Source organism: Cherax quadricarinatus, chromosome 54, assembly GCF_038502225.1.
Source record: "Cherax quadricarinatus isolate ZL_2023a chromosome 54, ASM3850222v1, whole genome shotgun sequence".
In the NCBI taxonomy this organism is placed as follows: domain Eukaryota; kingdom Metazoa; phylum Arthropoda; class Malacostraca; order Decapoda; family Parastacidae; genus Cherax; species Cherax quadricarinatus.
This window is the reverse complement of record NC_091345.1, coordinates 19,796,115-19,820,352: the sequence shown is the minus strand read 5'-3', so window position 1 is coordinate 19,820,352 and position 24,238 is coordinate 19,796,115. Positions and strand designations below refer to the sequence as shown.

The 24,238-nt window shown below is 47.6% G+C and overlaps 1 protein-coding gene across 5 annotated transcripts in view; it reads left to right on the top strand.

Annotated features, from left to right (window-relative positions):
* Mrtf (Myocardin-related transcription factor) overlaps positions 1 to 24,238 on the top strand; it is a 332,782-nt gene that overhangs the window by 199,951 nt on the left and 108,593 nt on the right. The window lies entirely within an intron of this gene.

Below are 24,238 nucleotides of genomic sequence, written 5' to 3'. Positions count from 1 at the left end.
CTTCCTGTTGCTGATTACCTGATCTTTTCCTGCTACTGATTACCTGTTGCTGATCGCCTCCTGCTGCTGATTACCCGATCGCCTCCTGCTGATTGCCTGATCGCCTCCTGCTGCTGATTACCTGCTGCTGATCGCCTCCTGCTGCAGATTACTTGTTGCTGATCGCCTCCTTCTACTGATTACCTGTTGCTGATCGCCTCCTGCTGCTGATTACCTGTTGCTGATCGCTTCCTGCTGCTGATTACCTGTTGCTGATCGCCTCCTGCTGCTGATTACTTGTTGCTGATCGCCTCCTGCTGCTGATTACCTGTTGCTGATCGCCTCCTGCTGCTGATTACCTGTTGCTGATCGCTTCCTGCTGCTGATTACCTGTTGCTGATCGCCTCCTGCTGCTGATTACTTGTTGCTGATCGCCTCCTGCTGCTGATTACCTGTTGCTGATCGCTTCCTGCTGCTGATTACCTGTTGCTGATCGCCTCCTGCTGCTGATTACCTGTTGCTGATCGCCTCCTGCTGCTGATTACCTGTTGCTGATCGCTTCCTGCTGCTGATTACCTGTTGCTGATCGCCTCCTGCTGCTGATTACCTGTTGCTGATCGCCTCCTGCTGCTGATTACCTGTTGCTGATCGCCTCCTGCTGCTGATTACCTGTTGCTGATCGCCTCCTGCTGCTGATTACCTGTTGCTGATCGCCCCCTGCTGCTGATTACCTGATCGCCTCCTGCTACTGATTACCTGTTGCTGATCGCCTCCTGCTGCTGATTACCTGTTGCTGAACGCTTCCTGCTGCTGATTACCTGTTGCTGATCGCTTCCTGCTGCTGATTACCTGTTGCTGATCGCCTCCTGCTGCTGATTACCTGTTGCTGATCGCCTCCTGCTGCTGATTACCTGTTGCTGATCGCTTCCTGCTGCTGATTACCTGTTGCTGATCGCCTCCTGCTGCTGATTACCTGTTGCTGATCGCTTCCTGCTGCTGATTACCTGTTGCTGATCGCTTCCTGCTGCTGATTACCTGTTGCTGATCGCCTCCTGCTGCTGATTACCTGTTGCTGATCGCTTCCTGCTGCTGATTACCTGTTGCTGATCGCCTCCTGCTGCTGATTACCTGTTGCTGATCGCTTCCTGCTGCTGATTACCTGTTGCTGATCGCCTCCTGCTGCTGATTACCTGTTGCTGATCGCCTCCTGCTGCTGATTACCTGTTGCTGATCGCTTCCTGCTGCTGATTGCCTGTTGCTGATCGCCTCCTGCTGCTGATTACCTGTTGCTGATCGCTTCCTGATGCTGATTACCTGTTGCTGATCGCCTCCTGCTGCTGATTACCTGTTGCTGATCGCCTCCTGCTGCTGATTACCTGTTGCTGATCGCTTCCTGCTGCTGATTACCTGTTGCTGATCGCCTCCTGCTGCTGATTACCTGTTGCTGATCGCTTCCTGCTGCTGATTACCTTTTGCTGATCGCCTCCTGCTGCTGATTACCTGTTGCTGATCGCTTCCTGCTGCTGATTACCTGTTGCTGATCGCCTCCTGCTGCTGATTACCTGTTGCTGATCGCCTCCTGCTGCTGATTACCTGTTGCTGATCGCTTCCTGCTGCTGATTACCTGTTGCTGATCGCCTCCTGCTGCTGATTACCTGTTGCTGATCGCTTCCTGCTGCTGATTACCTTTTGCTGATCGCCTCCTGCTGCTGATTACCTGTTGCTGATCGCCTCCTGCTACTGATGGAATATAATATCTTTTATTGGGTGCAAAATGGCATTGAAAAAGTCGCCCTTTTTTCACATGTTAACATTTGGTGTGTCTCCGTTGCGTACCTTTCTCCTGGTTCACCTCTGGTTGCCCTCGCTGCTCCCACACTTGAAAAAATCATTCTAGGTTTCTGGTTGTGTGTTGTATGACTCACCATCTGCAGTCTGTACAACGTCTCCTCTCTTAATTCTCAATATTTTTTTTAGCCATCTTCAGCATTACTTTAGTTGTTAGCTGGTCCCCCAGTCTCCCCACCCTCTGAATAAGTTTATCTCTACACTCGTTTAACTTTGACCTAGTCCATTCTCTCTCTCTCTCTCTCTCTCTCTCTCTCTCTCTCTCTCTCTCTCTCTCTCTCTCTCTCTCTCTCTCTCCTTGGAACTAATTTGATTTTCTACTCCATCTCCTAATTCATTTAACTTTCTAAGACATCAGTTAAGAGATCCAGTAACTTCCATCTTTCCTGTTACATTTTCTCAATGTTTATTTAATGCGACTTCTGACGTTGTCCTCGCATAGTCATTTGCTTTCCTCTCTCATCGTTGGCTTGCTTCCTACCCTTCATTCCTTTTTTTTTCGTTTTTCCATTTATTATTCTCACTACCCACTTTCAGAACCTCTCTATCATGTATGTTCTTACGGGCTAGGCCTTGGCAGGTTTTAAATGACTACCAGCCTTACCTCGCTGCTGATGTGGACCGGTAATCCAGCAGAAGGCCTCGGTCAGATAACCAAAAGCTCCAGCTGTGGATCATCATATGACCAAGACCCGCGTCAGAAAACGGTTGTCGTGTTTCCTGACAAGCCTTACCTAAACACTGCTGGAGAGTATGGATGGCACCTCCTGTAATTTATAAAGCTATAATATCTTGAGTGTATACCTTGAGTCTGGAGTATACACCTATGTTTATCTTCAATCTTGAGTATACTTGTGTGTTTATCATCAGTCCTGAGTATACAGTTTTGAGTATTTATATTAAGTCTGGAGTATACAAGTGTTTGAGGTAGTTAATGACAAACAACTCTTTGTAATATTTCCACAGTAAAGTGACTTAATGTTACAAACTTCTCTTATATATAAGTTTGTAAATATCCGTCTGTAAGGATGCTGACGTGTACGTCCTCGTGCCCCTTGTGTGCGCACGAGTGCACGTATTCATAAGCACCTGTGTATGCACATACCCACGTGTTTATGTATTCTTGAACACCTGTGTACGCACATATGCCTACGTGTTTATGCACACGTGTATGTGTGTTTTTTAACTGTGCAGATGGCTGGGTCATTCACCCCAATCATGAAAAACAAGTGATAAATAGGTGTGTCACGTGTGTTTGTTTATGCTGTGAAGTGGCCCAGGTTGCTTGTTGATGTTTGTGTGCACGCGCGTGCGTTGTAGTGACAAACATGTTTGTGGTGGTCGGGGGAGGGTTGTGTTGTGTCCTTGTGCTGGAGTTCCCACAAACTTCCTCCCTAAAACATACACACACACACACACACACACACACACACACACACACACACAACAGGCCTAGTGTCTAATCGACATGTGCCTAGGACAAAATGGTAACTAACTAACACACACACAACTATTTAAATGATAACCTGATAAAAAATGCTGGAATGTGTTAGGAAGAGTAAAGTGCCACTTTGGCACTTTTATCAGGAGACGTGTAAAAATTCACTTGAGTAATACACTCCAAGGACTTAACATTCTCTCTCTCTCCCTCTCTCTCTCTCTCTCTCTCTCTCTCTCTCTCTCTCTCTCTCTCTCTCTCTCTCGTGGTCTCCATCGAAAATTAGTTTTTAGGCTTTGGGATAATTTGTTTGAATTGATACTGGTTGTGAAAGTTCTCTACATTATCCAGATTTGCGGTTTCACCTGTCTTAAGTGGTTGTTAGTGTACAGTAATATTTCACCTGTCTTAAGTGGTTGTTAGTGTACAGTAATATTTCACCTGTCTTAAGTGGTTGTTAGTGTACAGTAATATTTCACCTGTCTTAAGTGGTTGTTAGTGTACAGTAATATTTCACCTGTCTTAAGTGGTTGTTAGTGTACAGTAATATTTCACCTGTCTTAAGTGGTTGTTAGTATACAGTAATATTTCACCTGTCTTAAGTGGTTGTTTGTGTACAGTAATATTTCACCTGTCTTAAGTGTACAGTAATATTTCACCTGTTAGTGTTACAGTAATATTTCACCTGTCTTAAGTGGTTGTTAGTGTACAGTAATATTTCACCTGTCTTAAGTGTATACAGTAATATTTCACCTGTTAGTATACAGTAATATTTCACCTGTCTTAAGTGGTTGTTAGTATACAGTAATATTTCACCTGTCTTAAGTGGTTGTTAGTATACAGTAATATTTCACCTGTCTTAAGTGGTTGTTAGTTTGCAGTAATATTTCACCTGTCTTAAGTGGTTGTTAGTGTACAGTAATATTTCACCTGTCTTAAGTGGTTGTTAGTGTACAGTAATATTTCACCTGTCTTAAGTGGTTGTTAGTATACAGTAATATTTCACCTGTCTTAAGTGGTTGTTAGTATACAGTAATATTTCACCTGTCTTAAGTGGTTGTTAGTATACAGTAATATTTCACCTGTCTTAAGTGGTTGTTAGTGTACAGTAATATTTCACCTGTCTTAAGTGGTTGTTAGTGTACAGTAATATTTCACCTGTCTTAAGTGGTTGTTAGTGTACAGTAATATTTCACCTGTCTTAAGTGGTTGTTAGTATACAGTAATATTTCACCTGTCTTAAGTGGTTGTTTGTGTACAGTAATATTTCACCTGTCTTAAGTGGTTGTTAGTGTACAGTAATATTTCACCTGTCTTAAGTGGTTGTTAGTTTGCAGTAATATTTCACCTGTCTTAAGTGGTTGTTAGTGTACAGTAATATTTCACCTGTCTTAAGTGGTTGTTAGTGTACAGTAATATTTCACCTGTCTTAAGTGGTTGTTAGTATACAGTAATATTTCACCTGTCTTAAGTGGTTGTTAGTGTACAGTAATATTTCACCTGTCTTAAGTGGTTGTTAGTGTACAGTAATATTTCACCTGTCTTAAGTGGTTGTTAGTGTACAGTAATATTTCACCTGTCTTAAGTGGTTGTTAGTATACAGTAATATTTCACCTGTCTTAAGTGGTTGTTAGTATACAATAATATTTCACCTGTCTTAAGTGGTTGTTAGTGTACAGTAATATTTCACCTGTCTTAAGTGGTTGTTAGTGTACAGTAATATTTCACCTGTCTTAAGTGGTTGTTAGTGTACAGTAATATTTCACCTGTCTTAAGTGGTTGTTAGTATACAGTAATATTTCACCTGTCTTAAGTGGTTGTTAGTATACAGTAATATTTCACCTGTCTTAAGTGGTTGTTAGTATACAGTAATATTTCACCTGTCTTAAGTGGTTGTTAGTATACAGTAATATTTAACCTGTCTTAAGTGGTTGTTAGTGTACAGTAATATTTCACCTGTCTTAAGTGGTTGTTAGTATACAGTAATATTTCACCTGTCTTAAGTGGTTGTTTGTGTACAGTAATATTTCACCTGTCTTAAGTGGTTGTTAGTGTACAGTAATATTTCACCTGTCTTAAGTGGTTGTTAGTTTGCAGTAATATTTCACCTGTCTTAAGTGGTTGTTAGTGTACAGTAATATTTCACCTGTCTTAAGTGGTTGTTAGTATACAGTAATATTTCACCTGTCTTAAGTGGTTGTTAGTGTACAGTAATATTTCACCTGTCTTAAGTGGTTGTTAGTATACAGTAATATTTCACCTGTCTTAAGTGGTTGTTAGTATACAGTAATATTTCACCTGTCTTAAGTGGTTGTTAGTATACAGTAATATTTCACCTGTCTTAAGTGGTTGTTAGTGTACAGTAATATTTCACCTGTCTTAAGTGGTTGTTAGTGTACAGTAATATTTCACCTGTCTTAAGTGGTTGTTAGTGTACAGTAATATTTCACCTGTCTTAAGTGGTTGTTAGTATACAGTAATATTTCACCTGTCTTAAGTGGTTGTTAGTATACAGTAATATTTCACCTGTCTTAAGTGGTTGTTAGTATACAGTAATATTTCACCTGTCTTAAGTGGTTGTTAGTATACAGTAATATTTCACCTGTCTTAAGTGGTTGTTAGTGTACAGTAATATTTCACCTGTCTTAAGTGGTTGTTAGTGTACAGTAATATTTCACCTGTCTTAAGTGGTTGTTAGTGTACAGTAATATTTCACCTGTCTTAAGTGGTTGTTAGTCTTATACAGTAATATTTCACCTGTCTTAAGTAGTTTGCAGTAATATTTCACCTGTCTTAAGTGGTTGTTAGTGTACAGTAATATTTCACCTGTCTTAAGTGGTTGTTAGTGTACAGTAATATTTCACCTGTCTTAAGTGGTTGTTAGTTAGTGTACAGTAATATTTCACCTGTCTTAAGTGGTTGTTAGTGTACAGTAATATTTCACCTGTTAAGTGGTTGTTAGTGTACAGTAATATTTCACCTGTCTTAAGTGGTTGTTAGTATACAGTAATATTTCACCTGTCTTAAGTGGTTGTTAGTATACAGTAATATTTCACATGTCTTAAGTGGTTGTTAGTGTACAGTAATATTTCACCTGTCTTAAGTGGTTGTTAGTGTACAGTAATATTTCACCTGTCTTAAGTGGTTGTTAGTGTACAGTAATATTTCACCTGTCTTAAGTGGTTGTTAGTATACAGTAATATTTCACCTGTCTTAAGTGGTAATATTTCACCTGTCTTAAGTGGTTGTTAGTGTACAGTAATATTTCACCTGTCTTAAGTGGTGTTACAGTAATATTACACCTGTCTTAAGTGGTTGTTAGTGTACAGTAATATTTCACCTGTCTTAAGTGGTTGTTAGTGTACAGTAATATTTCACCTGTCTTAAGTGGTTGTTAGTATACAGTAATATTTCACCTGTCTTAAGTGGTTGTTAGTATACAGTAATATTTCACCTGTCTTAAGTGGTTGTTAGTATACAGTAATATTTCACCTGTCTTAAGTGGTTGTTAGTATACAGTAATATTTCACCTGTCTTACGTGGTTGTTAGTGTACAGTAATATTTCACCTGTCTTAAGTGGTTGTTAGTTTGCAGTAATATTTCACCTGTCTTAAGTGGTTGTTAGTATACAGTAATATTTCACCTGTCTTAAGTGGTTGTTTGTGTACAGTAATATTTCACCTGTCTTAAGTGGTTGTTAGTGTACAGTAATATTTCACCTGTCTTAAGTGGTTGTTAGTATACAGTAATATTTCACCTGTCTTAAGTGGTTGTTAGTATACAGTAATATTTCACCTGTCTTAAGTGGTTGTTAGTATACAGTAATATTTCACCTGTCTTAAGTGGTTGTTAGTATACAGTAATATTTCACCTGTCTTAAGTGGTTGTTAGTTACAGTAATATTTCACCTGTCTTAAGTGGTTGTTACAGTAATATTTCACCTGTCTTAAGTGGTTGTTAGTATACAGTAATATTTCACCTGTCTTAAGTGGTTGTTTGTGTACAGTAATATTTCACCTGTCTTAAGTGGTTGTTAGTATACAGTAATATTTCACCTGTCTTAAGTGGTTGTTAGTATACAGTAATATTTCACCTGTCTTAAGTGGTTGTTAGTATACAGTAATATTTCACCTGTCTTAAGTGGTTGTTAGTGTACAGTAATATTTCACCTGTCTTAAGTGGTTGTTAGTTCACCTGTCAGTAATATTTCACCTGTCTTAAGTGGTTGTTAGTATACAGTAATATTTCACCTGTCTTAAGTGGTTGTTAGTATACAGTAATATTTCACCTGTCTTAAGTGGTTGTTAGTGTACAGTAATATTTCACCTGTCTTAAGTGGTTGTTAGTTTGCAGTAATATTTCACCTGTCTTAAGTGGTTGTTAGTATACAGTAATATTACACCTGTCTTAAGTGGTTGTTAGTGTACAGTAATATTTCACCTGTCTTAAGTGGTTGTTAGTTTGCAGTAATATTTCACCTGTCTTAAGTGGTTGTTAGTATACAGTAATATTTCACCTGTCTTAAGTGGTTGTTAGTATACAGTAATATTTCACCTGTCTTAAGTGGTTGTTAGTATACAGTAATATTTCACCTGTCTTAAGTGGTTGTTAGTGTACAGTAATATTTCACCTGTCTTAAGTGGTTGTTAGTTTGCAGTAATATTTCACCTGTCTTAAGTGGTTGTTAGTATACAGTAATATTTCACCTGTCTTAAGTGGTTGTTAGTATACAGTAATATTTCACCTGTCTTAAGTGGTTGTTAGTATACAGTAATATTTCACCTGTCTTAAGTGGTTGTTAGTGTACAGTAATATTTCACCTGTCTTAAGTGGTTGTTAGTATACAGTAATATTTCACCTGTCTTAAGTGGTTGTTAGTATACAGTAATATTTCACCTGTCTTAAGTGGTTGTTAGTATACAGTAATATTTCACCTGTCTTAAGTGGTTGTTAGTGTACAGTAATATTTCACCTGTCTTAAGTGGTTGTTAGTATACAGTAATATTTCACCTGTCTTAAGTGGTTGTTAGTATACAGTAATATTTCACCTGTCTTAAGTGGTTGTTAGTGTACAGTAATATTTCACCTGTCTTAAGTGGTTGTTAGTATACAGTAATATTTCACCTGTCTTAAGTGGTTGTTAGTATACAGTAATATTTCACCTGTCTTAAGTGGTTGTTAGTGTACAGTAATATTTCACCTGTCTTAAGTGGTTGTTAGTATACAGTAATATTTCACCTGTCTTAAGTGGTTGTTAGTATACAGTAATATTTCACCTGTCTTAAGTGGTTGTTAGTGTACAGTAATATTTCACCTGTCTTAAGTGGTTGTTAGTGTACAGTAATATTTGGGTGTAGAAATACTGAAGAGTATAATCAGTGGCTCCGCATGTCTTGTTCTGAAGGTTCTTGTTAACATTGCAATTGTGATTTTATTTTGATCTGTGAATGTAACATTATCCCACATTGTTGCTTCCAGTGCTCGGCCCAGGTCCAGTGTACGGCCCAGGTCCAGTGCTCGGCCCAGGTCCAGTGCTCGGTCCAGGTCCAGTGCTCGACCCAGGTCCAGTGTACGGCCCAGGTCCAGTGCTCGGCCCAGGTCCAGTGTACGGCCCAGGTCCAGTGCTCGGCCCAGGTCCAGTGTACGGCCCAGGTCCAGTGTACGGCCCAGGTCCAGTGTACGGTCCAGGTCCAGTGCTCGGCCCAGGTCCAGTGCTCGGCCCAGGTCCAGTGTACGGCCCAGGTTCAGTGTACGGCCCAGGTCCAGTGCTCGGCCCAGGTCCAGTGCTCGGCCCAGGTCCAGTGTACGGCCCAGGTCCAGTGTACGGCCCAGGTCCAGTGCTCGGCCCAGGTCCAGTGTACGGCCCAGGTCCAGTGCTCGGCCCAGGTCCAGTGTACGGCCCAGGTCCAGTGCTCGGCCCAGGTCCAGTGTACGGCCCAGGTCCAGTGCTCGGCCCAGGTCCAGTGCTCGGCCCAGGTCCAGTGTACGGCCCAGGTCCAGTGCTCGGCCCAGGTCCAGTGTACGGCCCAGGTCCAGTGCTCGGCCCAGGTCCAGTGTACGGCCCAGGTCCAGTGCTCGGCCCAGGTTCAGTGTACGGCCCAGATCCAGTGCTCGACCCAGGTCCAGTGCTCGGCCCAGGTCTAGTGCTCGGCCCAGGTCCAGTGTACGGCCCAGGTCCAGTGCTCGGCCCAGGTCCAGTGCTCGACCCAGGCTGTTGGACTAGAAAAACTCCAGAAAACCATCAAAGGTATATTAATATTAAAGCTGGAGGGGTCTGGTCTAGGACCGGGCCGCGCTGGCGCTGACCTCAAGTTATCAACGAGTACCCTGCAGGATAAAGCAATTTACTGTGCTCTAAGGAACAGAACTCTGGGCCTAAAAATAAATTTGTTAGAAAGCTGAAGGTACATTAAGTTATTTTGGTAATCAGCTCTTTTGTTCAAATTCTGAGAGCCGTTACACCGTGATCTTACTGAAGACTGCTGCCTTATTGCTCTCTGTAGCACTTCTCTAGTTTTGTCTTCGGTGTTTCATTACTTCTCTGATTTGACTGTTACGATGCCTTGATATTTGTTAGTAAAGTGAGATTCAAAATGTTTGTTAGTAAAGCGAGGCTCTAATGTTTGTTTGTAAGGTTTCAATATTTGTTAGTAAAGTGAGTTTTGTTGGGTACAACTCTTACTGTTGTTAGCGTATTGCTGTTGGCGTTAGTGTTAGTGGTGCGTGGGAAAGCACTAGGGAGTGAGCCAGCAGTATCAGTTGCCTTAGGCTATCAATAAGGCCAGATATCCCCTCTTTCTTCTCTTGTTTCCCCTCCCTGCTTCTCATTTTCCAGCTGTTGCTACTGCTGTTTCTTCTGTTGCTTCTTCTTCTGATGATGATGATATGGTGCTGGTGCTTGTAGCTGGTTGTTAAGGTGAGCACTGGTGGCAGACATCATAACTTCAGCTCATCTCCACCCGGATCCTGGCTTGTCCTTGCCATACTTGCTGTCCGTCTGGACGTCGTCGCCAAGTCCTCCTCCACCTTCCCCTCCCCCCTCTTCCCCCTTCCCCTCCTATTTCCCGCTCTTTCGAAAATTTACTTCGTATTCTTTTCAACTTGTTTTTGTTGTGATTTTATAGTTAATTGTAAAGTGTGTAGCACTATCTTGGAGTCGTATTGGGGAGGACCCCCAGCCAGCCAGCCAGCCAGCCAGCCAGCCAGCCAGCCAGCCAGCCAGCCAGCCAGCCAGCCCAGCCCAGCCCAGCCAGCTAGCCAGCCCAGGCCAGCCAGCCCAGGCCAGCCAGCCCAGGCCAGCCAGCCCAGGCCAGCCAGCCAGCCCAGGCCAGCCAGCCCAGGCCAGCCAGCCCAGGCCAGCCAGCCCAGGCCAGCCAGCCCAGGCCAGCTAGCCAGCCCAGGCCAGCCAGCCCAGGCCAGCCAGCCCAGGCCAGCCAGCCCAGGCCAGCCAGCCCAGGCCAGCCAGCCCAGGCCAGCCAGCCCAGGCCAGCCAGCCCAGGCCAGCCAGCCCAGGCCAGCCAGCCCAGGCCAGCCAGCCAGCCAGCCAGCCAGCCAGCCAGCCAGCCAGCCAGCCAGCCCAGCCCAGGCCAGCCAGCTAGCCCGCCCAGGCCAGCCAGCCCAGGCCAGCCAGCCCAGGCCAGCCAGCCCAGGCCAGCCAGCCCAGGCCAGCCAGCCCAGGCCAGCCAGCCCAGGCCAGCCAGCCCAGGCCAGCCAGCCCAGGCCAGCCAGCCCAGGCCAGCCAGCCCAGGCCAGCCAGCCCAGGCCAGCCAGCCCAGGCTAGCCAGCCCAGGCCAGCCAGCCCAGGCCAGCCAGCCCAGGCCAGCCAGCCCAGGCCAGCCAGCCCAGGCCAGCCAGCCAGCCAGCCAGCCAGCCAGCCAGCCAGCCAGCCAGCCAGCCAGCCCAGGCCAGCCAGCCCAGGCCAGCCAGCCCAGGCCAGCCAGCCCAGGCCAGCCAGCCCAGGCCAGCCCGCCCAGGCCAGCCAGCCCAGGCCAGCCAGCCCAGGCCAGCCAGCCAGCCCAGGCTAGCCAGCCCAGGCCAGCCAGCCAGCCAGCCAGCCAGCCAGCCAGCCAGCCAGCCAGCCAGCCCAGGCTAGCCAGCCCAGGCCAGCCAGCCCAGGCCAGCCAGCCAGCCAGCCAGCCAGCCAGCCAGCCAGCCAGCCCAGGCCAGCCAGCCCAGGCCAGCCAGCCCAGGCCAGCCAGCCCAGGCCAGCCAGGCCAGCCAGCCCAGGCCAGCCAGGCCAGCCAGCCAGCCCAGGCCAGCCAGCCCAGGCCAGCCAGCCCAGGCCAGCCAGCCCAGGCCAGCCAGCCCAGGCCAGCCAGCCCAGGCCAGCCAGCCCAGGCCAGCCAGCCCAGGCCAGCCAGCCAGCCAGCCAGCCAGCCAGCCGCTCTTACAATAACCTTACTTAGAAACCACAACGTAAATACTGTAACATTTGGTGGTACCACCGCAAGGGTGTTTAAATATACACAACTTACAAATGTACTGTTTGAAATCACCATAGACACAGTATTATGACAAGGAAACATGGATACCAGGATACAGTCTTATCTGATGCCTCCACCACAACATCAATATCACCACCACTACCATAACTCCTCCAACATTAACAACACCACCACCACCACCACCACCACCACAACAACAGCAGCAGCAACAGTTGAAAGAATAGAGGCACAATACTGTGACTGGAGCAATACACAAATAACCTGCTCATAGGTGAATGAACCGTATGGCGACGTTTCGGTCCGACTTGGGCTATTAACTAGTCAGACGATGGTCCAAGTCGACCGTAACGTCGTCCTAAGTTTCATTGTTAATCTGCGGGTTATTTGTGTAGCGAGTGGGATCCACGTATAGGTTAACTCTTGGTTTATCACCACTAAACTACTTAACACCATCAATAATGAACCCAAGAGCTGCCACCAGTAATTGTAAAGTTTATATACCACACGTGTGACCAGTCACCGGAACTCTTCTTTCCCATCCCTGAGTTAATTTAGTAATTGTTACTTGATACAAAGTACATACAAGTCACCAGATGTTTAAAGATCAACCTGTGAGGGGAAACAATTCAATCCCAGATAATTTTGCTCGAGGATCACTCACTCAGGAATGTAAAGAATGTGATTAAAGAAATAGAGCATCATACAGTACCCAGGAGAGACAAAGAACACGTAAAATATCGGTGAAATTAAGGGAGAAAACCTCTACAAGAATGTTGTTTGAAGATCACACTGTGTTAACACACCTACAAGAACATTGAAGATCACACTGTGTTAACACACCTACAAGAACATTGAAGATCACACTGTGTTAACACACCTACATGATCATTGAAGATCACACTGACAAAATTGCAATAACAATGATAAGCTGGATAAGAAGGACCTTTGAATCAAGTGATGCCAAGTCAGTGACGGTGGTCCAGACACTTGAACTTTAACGTTCCCATTTAAGGCAACTCTTCAAGAAGAAATTTTTCGTTTAACTTTTAGTAATAAGTTATTACAAATTATACTCTCTGATGGATCTAAACAGGAGTGAATTAGCAGGGCTACATCTGCTCTTGTTGCCACCGGCCTATATAGCAGTGATAGCAGCTATGTTGAGTTAGGTTTATATAAGAATTAACATCTGAGCCTCTAAAATGCAAACCGAATTGTTTGCCATACTAATGACACTTATAACACTGAGCTTGACTCTCTGATTATTACTGATTCTATATCATCAGTGAAGACTCTTGACTCTCAAGATGACTAACAATATGCTCATTGGAGAAGCCAGATATAGATACACATAAATCCAGGAAAAGGGAAATAAAACACAATTTTTATGGAATCCATCACTCCTTTTGAAGGAAAATGTAGAATGTAATTTTGGCTTGTCTGTGTCTAGCATTAGGAGTAATATTAGGAGAGAGGTAAATAATGAATGTTAGAAGAATAAAATTAGAAGCCTGAGTACATCTAGCATTCGTTATGATAACATTAACGTAGATAAGTACGTGTTATTTTGCAACATGAAATGTGAACAGGCTGATTTTGTAGTAGCCAGATTAAGGCTTGGTTACAAGTACTTCTGGCAGTTTGGTAGACACAGATGATGATCAAACCAAATGTAAGTATATGGCCAACCCTGTGGTCACTATCTTGAACATTATGTGCTTAATTGTCCACGTATTGAGGAATATAGCGGTAGTATAACTACATGATATGTCAGGATATCTTATTAATGGAAATAAGATACCAGATATATTAAGCAAATTTTCTAAATTTACTTGCAACAGATAAATCAACTGTAGACATAAATTCAAGTGTAATCCTGTTAACCCTTTTGGGGTCTAGTTCCTGGGCCTTTTGTATACTCATATGCTCTTGCGCACCGTCCACAAGATTGATGTGGGGCGCACAATAAACTAGACACTTGGGTGGTAAAATCAGTCAGTCAGTCAGTCATTTAAGACAGGAGAGAGACAAACCCTGGAGAATGTACCGAGATCATTCATTTCACAAATGCAATAACACCAGTTAATAAGAACGACTTCAGCCTGTCAACTTAAATATTTATCTTCTTTGTGTGTGGGGGGGGGGTGATAAAGTGTAGGGAAGTGAAATAAGTGAGAATTGGCAGATGGTGAGGTGGGGGAGGGGAGGGGTATGTTGTGGCCATGTTGATCTTCCTGGGGTAACGACCCCTTCCACACCAACACTACTTTTATCCTCACCTTCTCTTATTATTATTCATCTGCTCTTTTCTGACACTGTCTTCTTCTCTCATCCTTCTACTCACTGCCTCTTCATTCTCCATTTGTCTTTCTTTCTCCCCTTTTCCGTCTATCTTGCTATCATGTGTGTTGTCCTCTCCTCCTTTCCTCATGTGTTGGTGGGTTGTGGTCCTGGTGGGTTATAGTGTTGGTGGGTTGTGGTCCTGGTGGGTTATAGTGCTGGTGGGTTGTGGTGCTGGTGGGTTGTAGTCCTGGTGGGTTGTGGTCCTGGTGGGTTGTGGTCCTGGTGGGTTGTGGTCCTGGTGGGTTGTGGTCCTGGTGGGTTGCGGTGCTGGTGGGTTGTAGTCCTGGTGGGTTGTGGTGCTGGTGGGTTGTGGTCCTGGTGGGTTGTGGTCCTGGTGGGTTGCGGTGCTGGTGGGTTGTGGTGCTGGTGGGTTGTGGCCCTGGTGGGTTGTGGCGCTGGTGGGTTGTGCTGGTGGGTGGTGCTGGTGGGTGGTGCTGGTGGGTGGTGCTGGTGGGTTGTGCTGGTGGGTGGTGTTGGTGGGTGGTGTTGGTGGGTGGTGCTGGTGGGTGGTGCTGGTGGGTGGTGCTGGTGGGTGGTGTTGGTGGGTGGTGTTGGTGGGTGGTGTTGGTGGGCGGTGTTGGTGGGCGGTGCTGGTGGGCGGTTCTGGTGGGTGGTGCTGGTGGGTGGTGCTGGTGGATGGTGCTGGTGGGTGGTGTTGGTGGGTGGTGCTGGTGGGTGGTATTGGTGGGCGGTGCTGGTGGGTGGTGTTGGTGGGTGGTGTTGGTGGGTGGTGCTGGTGGGTGGTGTTGGTGGGTGGTGTTGGTGGGCGGTGCTGGTGGGTGGTGTTGGTGGGTAGTGCTGGTGGGTGGTGTTGGTGGGTGGTGCTGGTGGGTGGTGTTGGTGGGTGGTGTTGGTGGGTGGTGTTGGTGGGTGGTGTTGGTGGGCGGTGCTGGTGGGCGGTGCTGGTGGGTGGTGTTGGTGGGTGGTGTTGGTGGGTGGTGCTGGTGGGTGGTGTTGGTGGGTGGTGTTGGTGGGCGGTGCTGGTGGGCGGTGGTGGTGGGTGGTGCTGGTGGGTGGTGCTGGTGGGTGGTGTTGGTGGGCGGTGCTGGTGGGTGGTGTTGGTGGGCGGTGCTGGTGGGTGGTGCTGGTGGGCGGTGCTGGTGGGTGGTGCTGGTGGGTTGTGCTGGTGGGTGGTGCTGGTGGGTGGTGTTGGTGGGCGGTGCTGGTGGGTGGTGCTGGTGGGCGGTGCTGGTGGGTGGTGCTGGTGGGCGGTGCTGGTGGGTGGTGCTGGTGGGTTGTGCTGGTGGGTTGTGCTGGTGGGTGGTGCTGGTGGGTGGTGCTGGTGGGTGGTGCTGGTGGGTGGTGTTGGTGGGTGGTGCTGGTGGGTTGTGCTGGTGGGTGGTGTTTGTGGGTGGTGCTGGTGGGTGGTGTTGGTGGGTGGTGCTGGTGGGTGGTGCTGGTGGGTGGTGCTGGTGGGTGGTGCTGGTGGGTGGTGCTGGTGGGTGGTGCTGGTGGGTGGTGTTGGTGGGTGGTGCTGGTGGGTGGTGTTGGTGGGTGGTGCTGGTGGGTGGTGCTGGTGGGTGGTGCTGGTGGGTGGTGCTGGTGGGTGGTGTTGGTGGGTGGTGTTGGTGGGTGGTGCTGGTGGGTTGTGCTGGTGGGTGGTGTTGGTGGGTGGTGCTGGTGGGTGGTGTTGGTGGGTGGTGCTGGTGGGTGGTGCTGGTGGGTGGTGCTGGTGGGTGGTGCTGGTGGGTGGTGTTGGTGGGTGGTGCTGGTGGGTGGTGCTGGTGGGTGGTGCTGGTGGGTTGGTGGGTCAAGAGGGGAGAACTCGCTGGTACACACACGGTGTAGTCCTCATTGGTCCACTGAAGTATTTGCGTCACCCGTGTGAATGGTTTAGCGCAACCTGCTGGCCAGCGTGGCCACCTCTGACTGGTGTGTTCACACTGCTGGCCAGCGTGGCCACCTCTGACTGGTGTGTTCACACTGCTGGCCAGCGTGGCCACCTCTGACTGGTGTGTTCACACTGCTGGCCAGCGTGGCCACCTCTGACTGGTGTGTTCACACTGCTGGCCAGCGTGGCCACCTCTGACTGGTGTGTTCACACTGCTGGCCAGCGTGGCCACCTCTGACTTGTGTGTTCACACTGCTGGCCAGCGTGGCCACCTCTGACTGGTGTGTTCACACTGCTGGCCAGCGTGGCCACCTCTCACTGGTGTGTTCACACTGCTGGCCAGCGTGGCCACCTCTCACTGGTGTGTTCACACTGCTGGCCAGCGTGGCCACCTCTGACTGGTGTGTTCACACTGCTGGCCAGCGTGGCCACCTCTGACTGGTGTGTTCACACTGCTGGCCAGCGTGGCCACCTCTGACTGGTGTGTTCACACTGCTGGCCAGCGTGGCCACATCTGACTGGTGTGTTCACACTGCTGGCCAGCGTGGCCACCTCTGACTGGTGTGTTCACACTGCTGGCCAGCGTGGCCACCTCTGACTGGTGTGTTCACACTGCTGGCCAGCGTGGCCACCTCTCACTGATGTGTTCACACTGCTGGCCAGCGTGGCCACCTCCTCACTGGTGTGTTCACACTGCTGGCCAGCGTGGCCGCCTCTCACTGGTGTGTTCACACTGCTGGCCAGCGTGGCCGCCTCTCACTGGTGTGTTCACACTGCTGGCCAGCGTGGCCGCCTCTCACTGGTGTGTTCACACTGCTGGCCAGCGTGGCCGCCTCTCACTGGTGTGTTCACACTGCTGGCCAGCGTGGCCGCCTCTCACTGGTGTGTTCACACTGCTGGCCAGCGTGGCCACCTCTCACTGGTGTGTTCACACTGCTGGCCAGCGTGGCCACCTCTCACTGGTGTGTTCACACTGCTGGCCAGCGTGGCCACCTCTCACTGGTGTGTTCACACTGCTGGCCAGCGTGGCCACCTCTCACTGGTGTGTTCACACTGCTGGCCAGCGTGGCCACCTCTCACTGGTGTGTTCACACTGCTGGCCAGCGTGGCCGCCTCTCACTGGTGTGTTCACACTGCTGGCCAGCGTGGCCACCTCTCACTGGTGTGTTCACACTGCTGGCCAACGTGGCCACCTCTCACTGGTGTGCTCACACTGCTGGCCAGCGTGGCCACTTCTCACTGGGGTGTTCACACTGCTGGCCACGGTGGCCAAATCTCACTGGTGTGTTCACACTGCTGGCCAGCGTCGCCACCTCTCACTTGTGTGTGCACACTGGCCAGCGTGGCCACCTCTCACTGGTGTGTGCACACTGCTGTCCACCTCTTGCTGGTATGTTCACGCTGCTGGCCAGAGTGGCCACCTCTTGCTGGTGTGTGTACACTGCTGGCCAGCGTGACCACTTCTCTTGGGGCGAGTATAATACCGAGAACAACTCCTGAGACACGCATCAACCAAATAACTACTGCAGCATACGGGCGCCTGGCAAACCTAAGAATAGCGTTCAGACACCTCAGTAGGGAATCGTTCAAGACTCTGCACTGTGTACGTCAGGCCCATATTGGGGTATGCAGCACCAGTTTGGAACGCACATCTGGGCAATCATGTCAAGAAATTAGAGAAAGCGCAAAGATTTGCACAAGCCTAGTCCCGGAGCTAAGGGGCATGTCCTACGAGCAGAGGTTAAGAGAAATCGACATGACGACACCGAAGGACAGGAGAGATATACTGAGAGGAATTGGCAGAGACAGGATGTTCCAGAGATGAGACATAGAAACAAGGGGTCACAATTGGAAGTTAAAGACTCTCATGAGTTACAGGGATATTAGGAATTATTTCTTTATAGAGTTGTCAGGAAGTAGAATAGTCTGGAAAGTGATATAGTGGAGGCAGGATCCATACATAGCTTTAAGAAGAGGTATGATAAGGGTCATGGAGCTGGGAGAGAGAGAAGACCTAGTAGCTACCAGTAAAGAGGCGGGGCCAGGAGCTATGACTATACCCCTGCAACCACAATTAGGTGAGTGAGTACACACAGTGTTGCTTGAGGGGCGTCAGAGAAGCTGTCTGGATCACAACGTTATTCCTTAAGCTCACCACCATTTTTTATTATATTAAACAAAAATATACACATCAGCAGTGTGCTGCTACTCGGCTTGATAGCTATATAGTGAGGAACAAAAGCTAGCGATGTTTCTCTGTCATATTCCATCACCCAAGATGACTTTGTCAAGACATGGCGCTTGCTAGCCTGAGTCGGGAGACGGTAGGAAACTGATGATAGTGTTAAGTATCCCAGTGTATACTCACCTAGTTGTGGTTGCAGGGGTCGATTCACAGCTCCTGGCCCCACCTCTTCACTGGCCGCTACTAGGTCACTCTTCCTGCTCAATGAGCTTTATCATACCTCTTAATGCTATGTATTGATCCTGCCTCCATTACATCACTTCCCAGACTATTCCACTTCCTGTTAACTCTGTGACTTAAGAAATACTTTTTAATATCCCTATGATTCATCTGAGTCTTCAACTTCCAACTGTGACCCCTTGTTGTTGTGTCCCATCTCTGAAACATTCTGTCTCTGTCCACCTTGCCGATTCGTCTCAGTATTTTAAAATGTCGTTATCATATCCCCCCTATCTCTCTTGTCATCCAGTGTCGTCAGGTCGATTTTCCTTAACCTCTTCTCGTAGGACATCCCCCGTAACTCCGGGACTAGTCTTGTTGCAAACCTTTGCACTTTTCTCTAATTTCCTTACGTGCTTGGCTAGGTGTGGATTCCAGACTGGTGCTGCATACTCCAATATAGGCCTAACGTACACGGTGTACAGGATCCTGAATGATTCCTTATTGAGATATCGGAATGCTGTTCTTAGGTTTACTAGGCGTCCGTGTGCTGCAGCAGTTATTTGATTGATGTACCTATCAGGAGATGTGTCCGGTATTATACTCATCCCAAGATCCTTTTCCTTGAGTGAGGTTTGTAGTCTCTGGCCCCCCTAGACTGTACTCCGTCTGCAGTCTTCTTTTCTGTTCCCCAATCTTCATGACTTTGCACTTGGTGGGGTTGAACTCCAGGAGCCAGTTCCTGGACCAGGCCTGCAGCCTGTCCAGATCCCTTTGTAGTTCTTCCTGGTCCTTGTCCGACTGAATTCTTCTCATCAACTTCACATCATCTGCAAACGGGGACACTTTTGAGTCTATTCCTTCCGTCATGTTCACAAATGCCAGAAACAGCACCGGTCCTAGGACTGACCTAGGACTGACCCCAGTGGAACCCCACTCGCCACAGGCGCCCACTTTGACACCTCTCCACATGCCACGATTCCGCTGTTATCTTCCTGACAGGTATTCCCTGATCCATTGCGGTGTCTTTCCTGTTATCCCTGCGTGGTCCTCCAACTTTTGCACTAATCTCTTGTGTGGAACTGTGTCAAACACTTTCTTAAAGTCCAAGAAAACGTAGTCTACCCACCTCTCTCTCTCTCTTGTGCTGCTGTCACCCTGTCATAGAACTCCAGTAGGCTTGTGACACAGGATTTCCCTTCCCTGAAACCGTGCTGGCTGTCGCTGATAATTTCATTCTTTTCTAGGTGCTCCACCACTCTTCTGATAATCTTCTCCATAACTTTGCATAGTATATATGTCAGTGAGACTGGTCTGTAGTTTAATGCTTTGTGTCTGTCTCCTTTTTTAAAAAGTGTGTGTGTGTGTGTGTGTGTGTACTCACCTAATTGTGGTTGCAGGGGTCGAGACTCAGCTCCTGTCCCCACCTCTTCACTGATCGCTACTAGGTCCTCTCCCTCTCTGCTTCCTGAGCTTTGTCATACCTCTTCTTAAAACTATGTATGGTTCCTGCCTCCACTACTTCACTTGCTAGGCTATTCCACTTCCTGACGACTCTATGACTGAAGAAATACTTCCTAACGTCCCTGTGACTCGTCTGAGTCTTCAGCTTCCAGTTGTGACCCCTTGTTTCTGTGTCCCCTCTCTGGAACATCCTATCTCTGTCCACCTTGTCTATTCCCCGCAGTATCTTGTATGTCGTTATCATGTCTCCCCTGACCCTTCTGTCCTCCAGTGTCGTCAGTCCGATTTCCCTCAACCTTTCCTCGTACGACATTCCCCTGAGCTCTGGGACTAGCCTTGTTGCAAACCTTTGTACTTTCTCTAACTTCTTGACGTGCTTGACCAGGTGTGGGTTCCAGACTGGTGCTGTATACTCCAGTATGGGCCTAACATACAGTGTACAGTGTCTTGAACGATTCCTTATTAAGGTATCGGAACGCTATTCTCAGGTTTGCCAGGCGCCCGTATGCTGCAACAGTTATTTGGTTGATGTGTGCCTCCGGTGACGTGCTCGGTGTTAAGGTCACCCCAAGGTCTTTCTCCCTGAGTGAGGTCTGTAGTCTTTGTCCACCTAGCCTATACTCTGTCTGCGGTCTTCTTTGCCCCTCCCCAATCTTCATGACTTTGCATTTGGCAGGGTTGAATTCGAGAAGCCAGTTTCTGGACCACATGTCCAGCCTGTCCAGGTCTCTTTGCAGTCCTGCCTCATCCTCATCCGATTTAATTCTTCTCATGAGCTTCACATCATCTGCGAATAGGGACACTTCAGAGTCTATTCCTTCCATCATGTCGTTCGCATGTATAAAAAATAGCACTGGCCCTAGAACTGATCCCTGTGGGACCCCGCTCGTCACAGGCGCCCACTGTGATACCTCTTCACATACCATGACTCGTTGTTGCCTTCCTGTCAGGTATTCCCTGATCCATTGCAGTGCCCTCCCTGTTATATACACCTGATCCTCCAGCTTCTGCACTAATCTCTTGTGGGGAACTGTGTCAAAGGCCTTCCTGCAGTCTAGGAAAATGCAATCAACCCACCCCTCTCTCTCGTGTCTTACTTCTGTTACCTTGTCATAAAACTCCAGAAGGTTTGTGACACAGGATTTGCCTTCCATGAACCCATGCTGGTTTTCATTTATAATCTTGTTCCGTTCCAGGTGTTCCACCACTCTCCTCCTGATAATCTTCGCCATGACTTTGCACACAATACATGTCAGAGACACAGGTCTGTGGTTTAGTGCCTCATTTCTGTTTCCTTTCTTAAATATGGGGACTACATTGCTGTCTTCCATTTCTCAGGTAGTTGCCCAGTTTCAAGGGATGTGTTGAAGATTGTGGTTAGGGGCACGCACAGCATCTCTGCTCCTTCTCTAAAGACCCACGGGGAGATGTTGTTCGGCCCCATCGCCTTTGAGGTATCAAGGTCACTTAGCTTCTGCACCTCCTCCTCGGTTGTTCGTATGTCATCCAACACTTGTTGGTATATTCCCTCTTGATGTTCCCTTCTGTGCTGTCTTCCCAGAGCCCTTCCTGTCTCTACTGTAAAAACTTCCTTAAATCTCCTGTTTAGCTCCTTTCATTCCTCCTGATCATTTCTTGTGAGTTCTCCACCTTCTGTCCTCAGTCTGATCACCTGGTCTTTGACTGTTGTCTCCCTCCTGATGTGGCTATACAATAGTTTCGGGTCAGTCTTGATTTTCGACGCTATGTTATTTTCATACTGTCGCTGGGCCTCCCTCCTTACCTGTGCATACTTGTTCCTGGCTCTGCGACTGATCACCCTGTTTTCATGTGTTCTCTGCCTTCTGTACTTTTTCCATTCTCTATTGCACTTTGTTTTTGCCTCCTTACACCGTCGGGTAAACCAGGGGCTTGATCTGGTCTTCCCATTGTTTCTGTTGCCCTTGGGAATAAACCTTTCCACTGCCTCCTTGCATTTTGTTGTTACATATTCCATTATTTTATTTACTGGCTTTTCTGCCAGTTCTCTGTCCCACGGAACCTCCTGCAGGAAGTTCCTCAACCCTGTGTAGTCCCCTCTTTTATAGTCTGGCTTTTCCCATTCAACTCCTGTTATTCTCTCCACTTGCAGCTCTACTATATATTCAAAGCACAGAACCACGTGGTCACTAGCTCCTAGGGGACTCTCATACGTGATGTCCTCAATGTCTGAACTGCCCAGGGTGAACACAAGGTCCAATCTTGCTGGTTCATCCTCCCCTCTCACTCTGGTAGTGTCCTTAACATGTTGGTGCATGAGGTTTTCCAGCACCACATCCAACATCTTGGCTCTCCATGTTTTGGGACCTCCATGTGGCTCCAGGTTTTCCCAGTCAATCTCCCTGTGGTTGAAATCACCCATAACCAGCAACTTTGCCCTGCTGGAGTGAGCTCTTCTTGCCACCTCAGCAAGTGTGTCCACCATTGCTCTCTTGCTCTCATCATATTCCTCTCTTGGCCTCCTGCAGTTCTGTGGTGCATTATACCTCACTGCAATGACCACCTTGTGCTCCCCAGACTGAAGTATACCTACTATGTAGTCCCTTTCTCCTGTCTCGTCTATGCCTCCCATTTTCTCGAATTTCCATCGGTTTTTTACAAGCAGAGCAACCCCTCCTCCCCCTCTGCCCCTTCTATCTTTCCTCATGATCTGGTATCCTGGTGGGAAGATTGCATGTGTTATTGTCTCTGTGAGTTTTGTTTGTTTGTTTGTGTGTGTGTGTGTGTGTGTGTGTGTGTGTGTGTGTACTCACCTATTTGTACTCACCTATTTGTGGTTGCAGGGGTCGATTCACAGCTCCTGGCCCCGCCTCTTCGCTGATTGCTACTAGGTCCTCTCTCTCCCTGCCCCATGAGCTCTATCATACCTCGCCTTAAAACTATGTATGGTTCCTGCCTCCACCACATCACTTTCTAGGCTATTCCATGGCCTGACTACTCTATGACTGAAGAAATACTTCCTAACATCCCTTTGATTCATCTGAGTCTTCAACTTCCAATTGTGACCTCTTGTGTCTGTATCCCGTCTTTGTCCACCTCGTCTATTCTGCGCAGTATTTTATATGTCGTTATCATGTCTCCCCTGACCCTCCTGGCCTCCAGTGTCGTCAGGCCGATTTCCCTCAACCATTCTTCATAGGACAATCCCCGTAGCTCTGGGACTAGTCTTGTTGCAAACCTTTGCACTTTCTCTAATTTCTTGACGTGCTTGACTAGGTGTGGATTCCAAACTGGTGCTGCATACTCCAGTATGGGCCTGACGTAGATGGTATACAGAGTCTTAAACGAATCCTTACTGAGGTATCGTAACGCTACCCGTAGGTTTGCCAGGCGCCCGTATGCTGCAGCAGTTATCTGATTGATGTGCGCCTCAGGAGATATGCTCGGTGTTATACTCACCCCCAGATCTTTTTCCTTGAGTGAGGTTTGCAGTCTTTGGCCATGTAAACTATATTGTGTCTGCGGTCTTCTTTGCCCTTCCCCAATCTTCATGACTTTGCATTTGCCAGGGTTAAATTCAAGGAGCCAGTTGCTGGACCAGGCTTGTAGCCTGTCCAGGTCTCTTTGTAGTCCTGCCTGATCCTCCTCCGATTTGATTCTTCTCATTAACTTCACATCATCTGCAAACAAGGACACTTCTGAGTCTATCCCTTCCGTTATGTCGTTCACGTATACCAAGAACAGCACAGGTCCTAGGACTGACCCCTGTGGAACCCTGCTTGTCACAGGCGCCCACTCTGACACCTCGTCGCGTACCATGACTCGTTGCCTCCCTGTCAGATATTCTCTGATCCATTGCAGTGCCTTTCCTGTTATGTGTGCCTGGTCCTCTAGTTTTTGCAGTAACCTCTTGTGAGGAACTGTGTCGAAGGCCTTCTTGCAGTCCAAAAATACGCAGTCGATCCACCCCTCTCTCTCTTGTCTTACTTCTGTCACCTTGTCATAAAACTCTAGTAGGTTTGTGACACAGGATTTTCCTTCCCTGAAACCGTGCTGGTTGTCAATTATACACTTGTTTCTTTCCAGGTGCCCCACCACTCTCCTCCTGATGATCTTCTCCATGACCTTGCATACTATACACGTTAGTGATACAGGTCTGTAGTTTAGTGCCTCATGTCTGTCTCCCTTTTTAAAAATTGGGACTACATTTGCCATTTTCCATACCTCAGGGAGTTGCCCAGTTTCAAATGATGTGTTGAAGATCTTTGTTAATGGCTCACACAATATCTCTGCTCCCTCTTTAAGGACCCATGGAGAGATGTTGTCTGGTCCCACCGCCTTTGAGGTGTCAAGTTCACATAGCAGCTTCTTCACCTCCTCCTTGGTTATATGTACCTCATCCAGCACTTGTTGGTGTGCCCCCCTGTTCTGATTTCTTGGAGTCCTACTGGTTTCCACTGTAAATACCTCTTTAAATCTTGTGTTGAGCTCCTGACATACCTCTCGG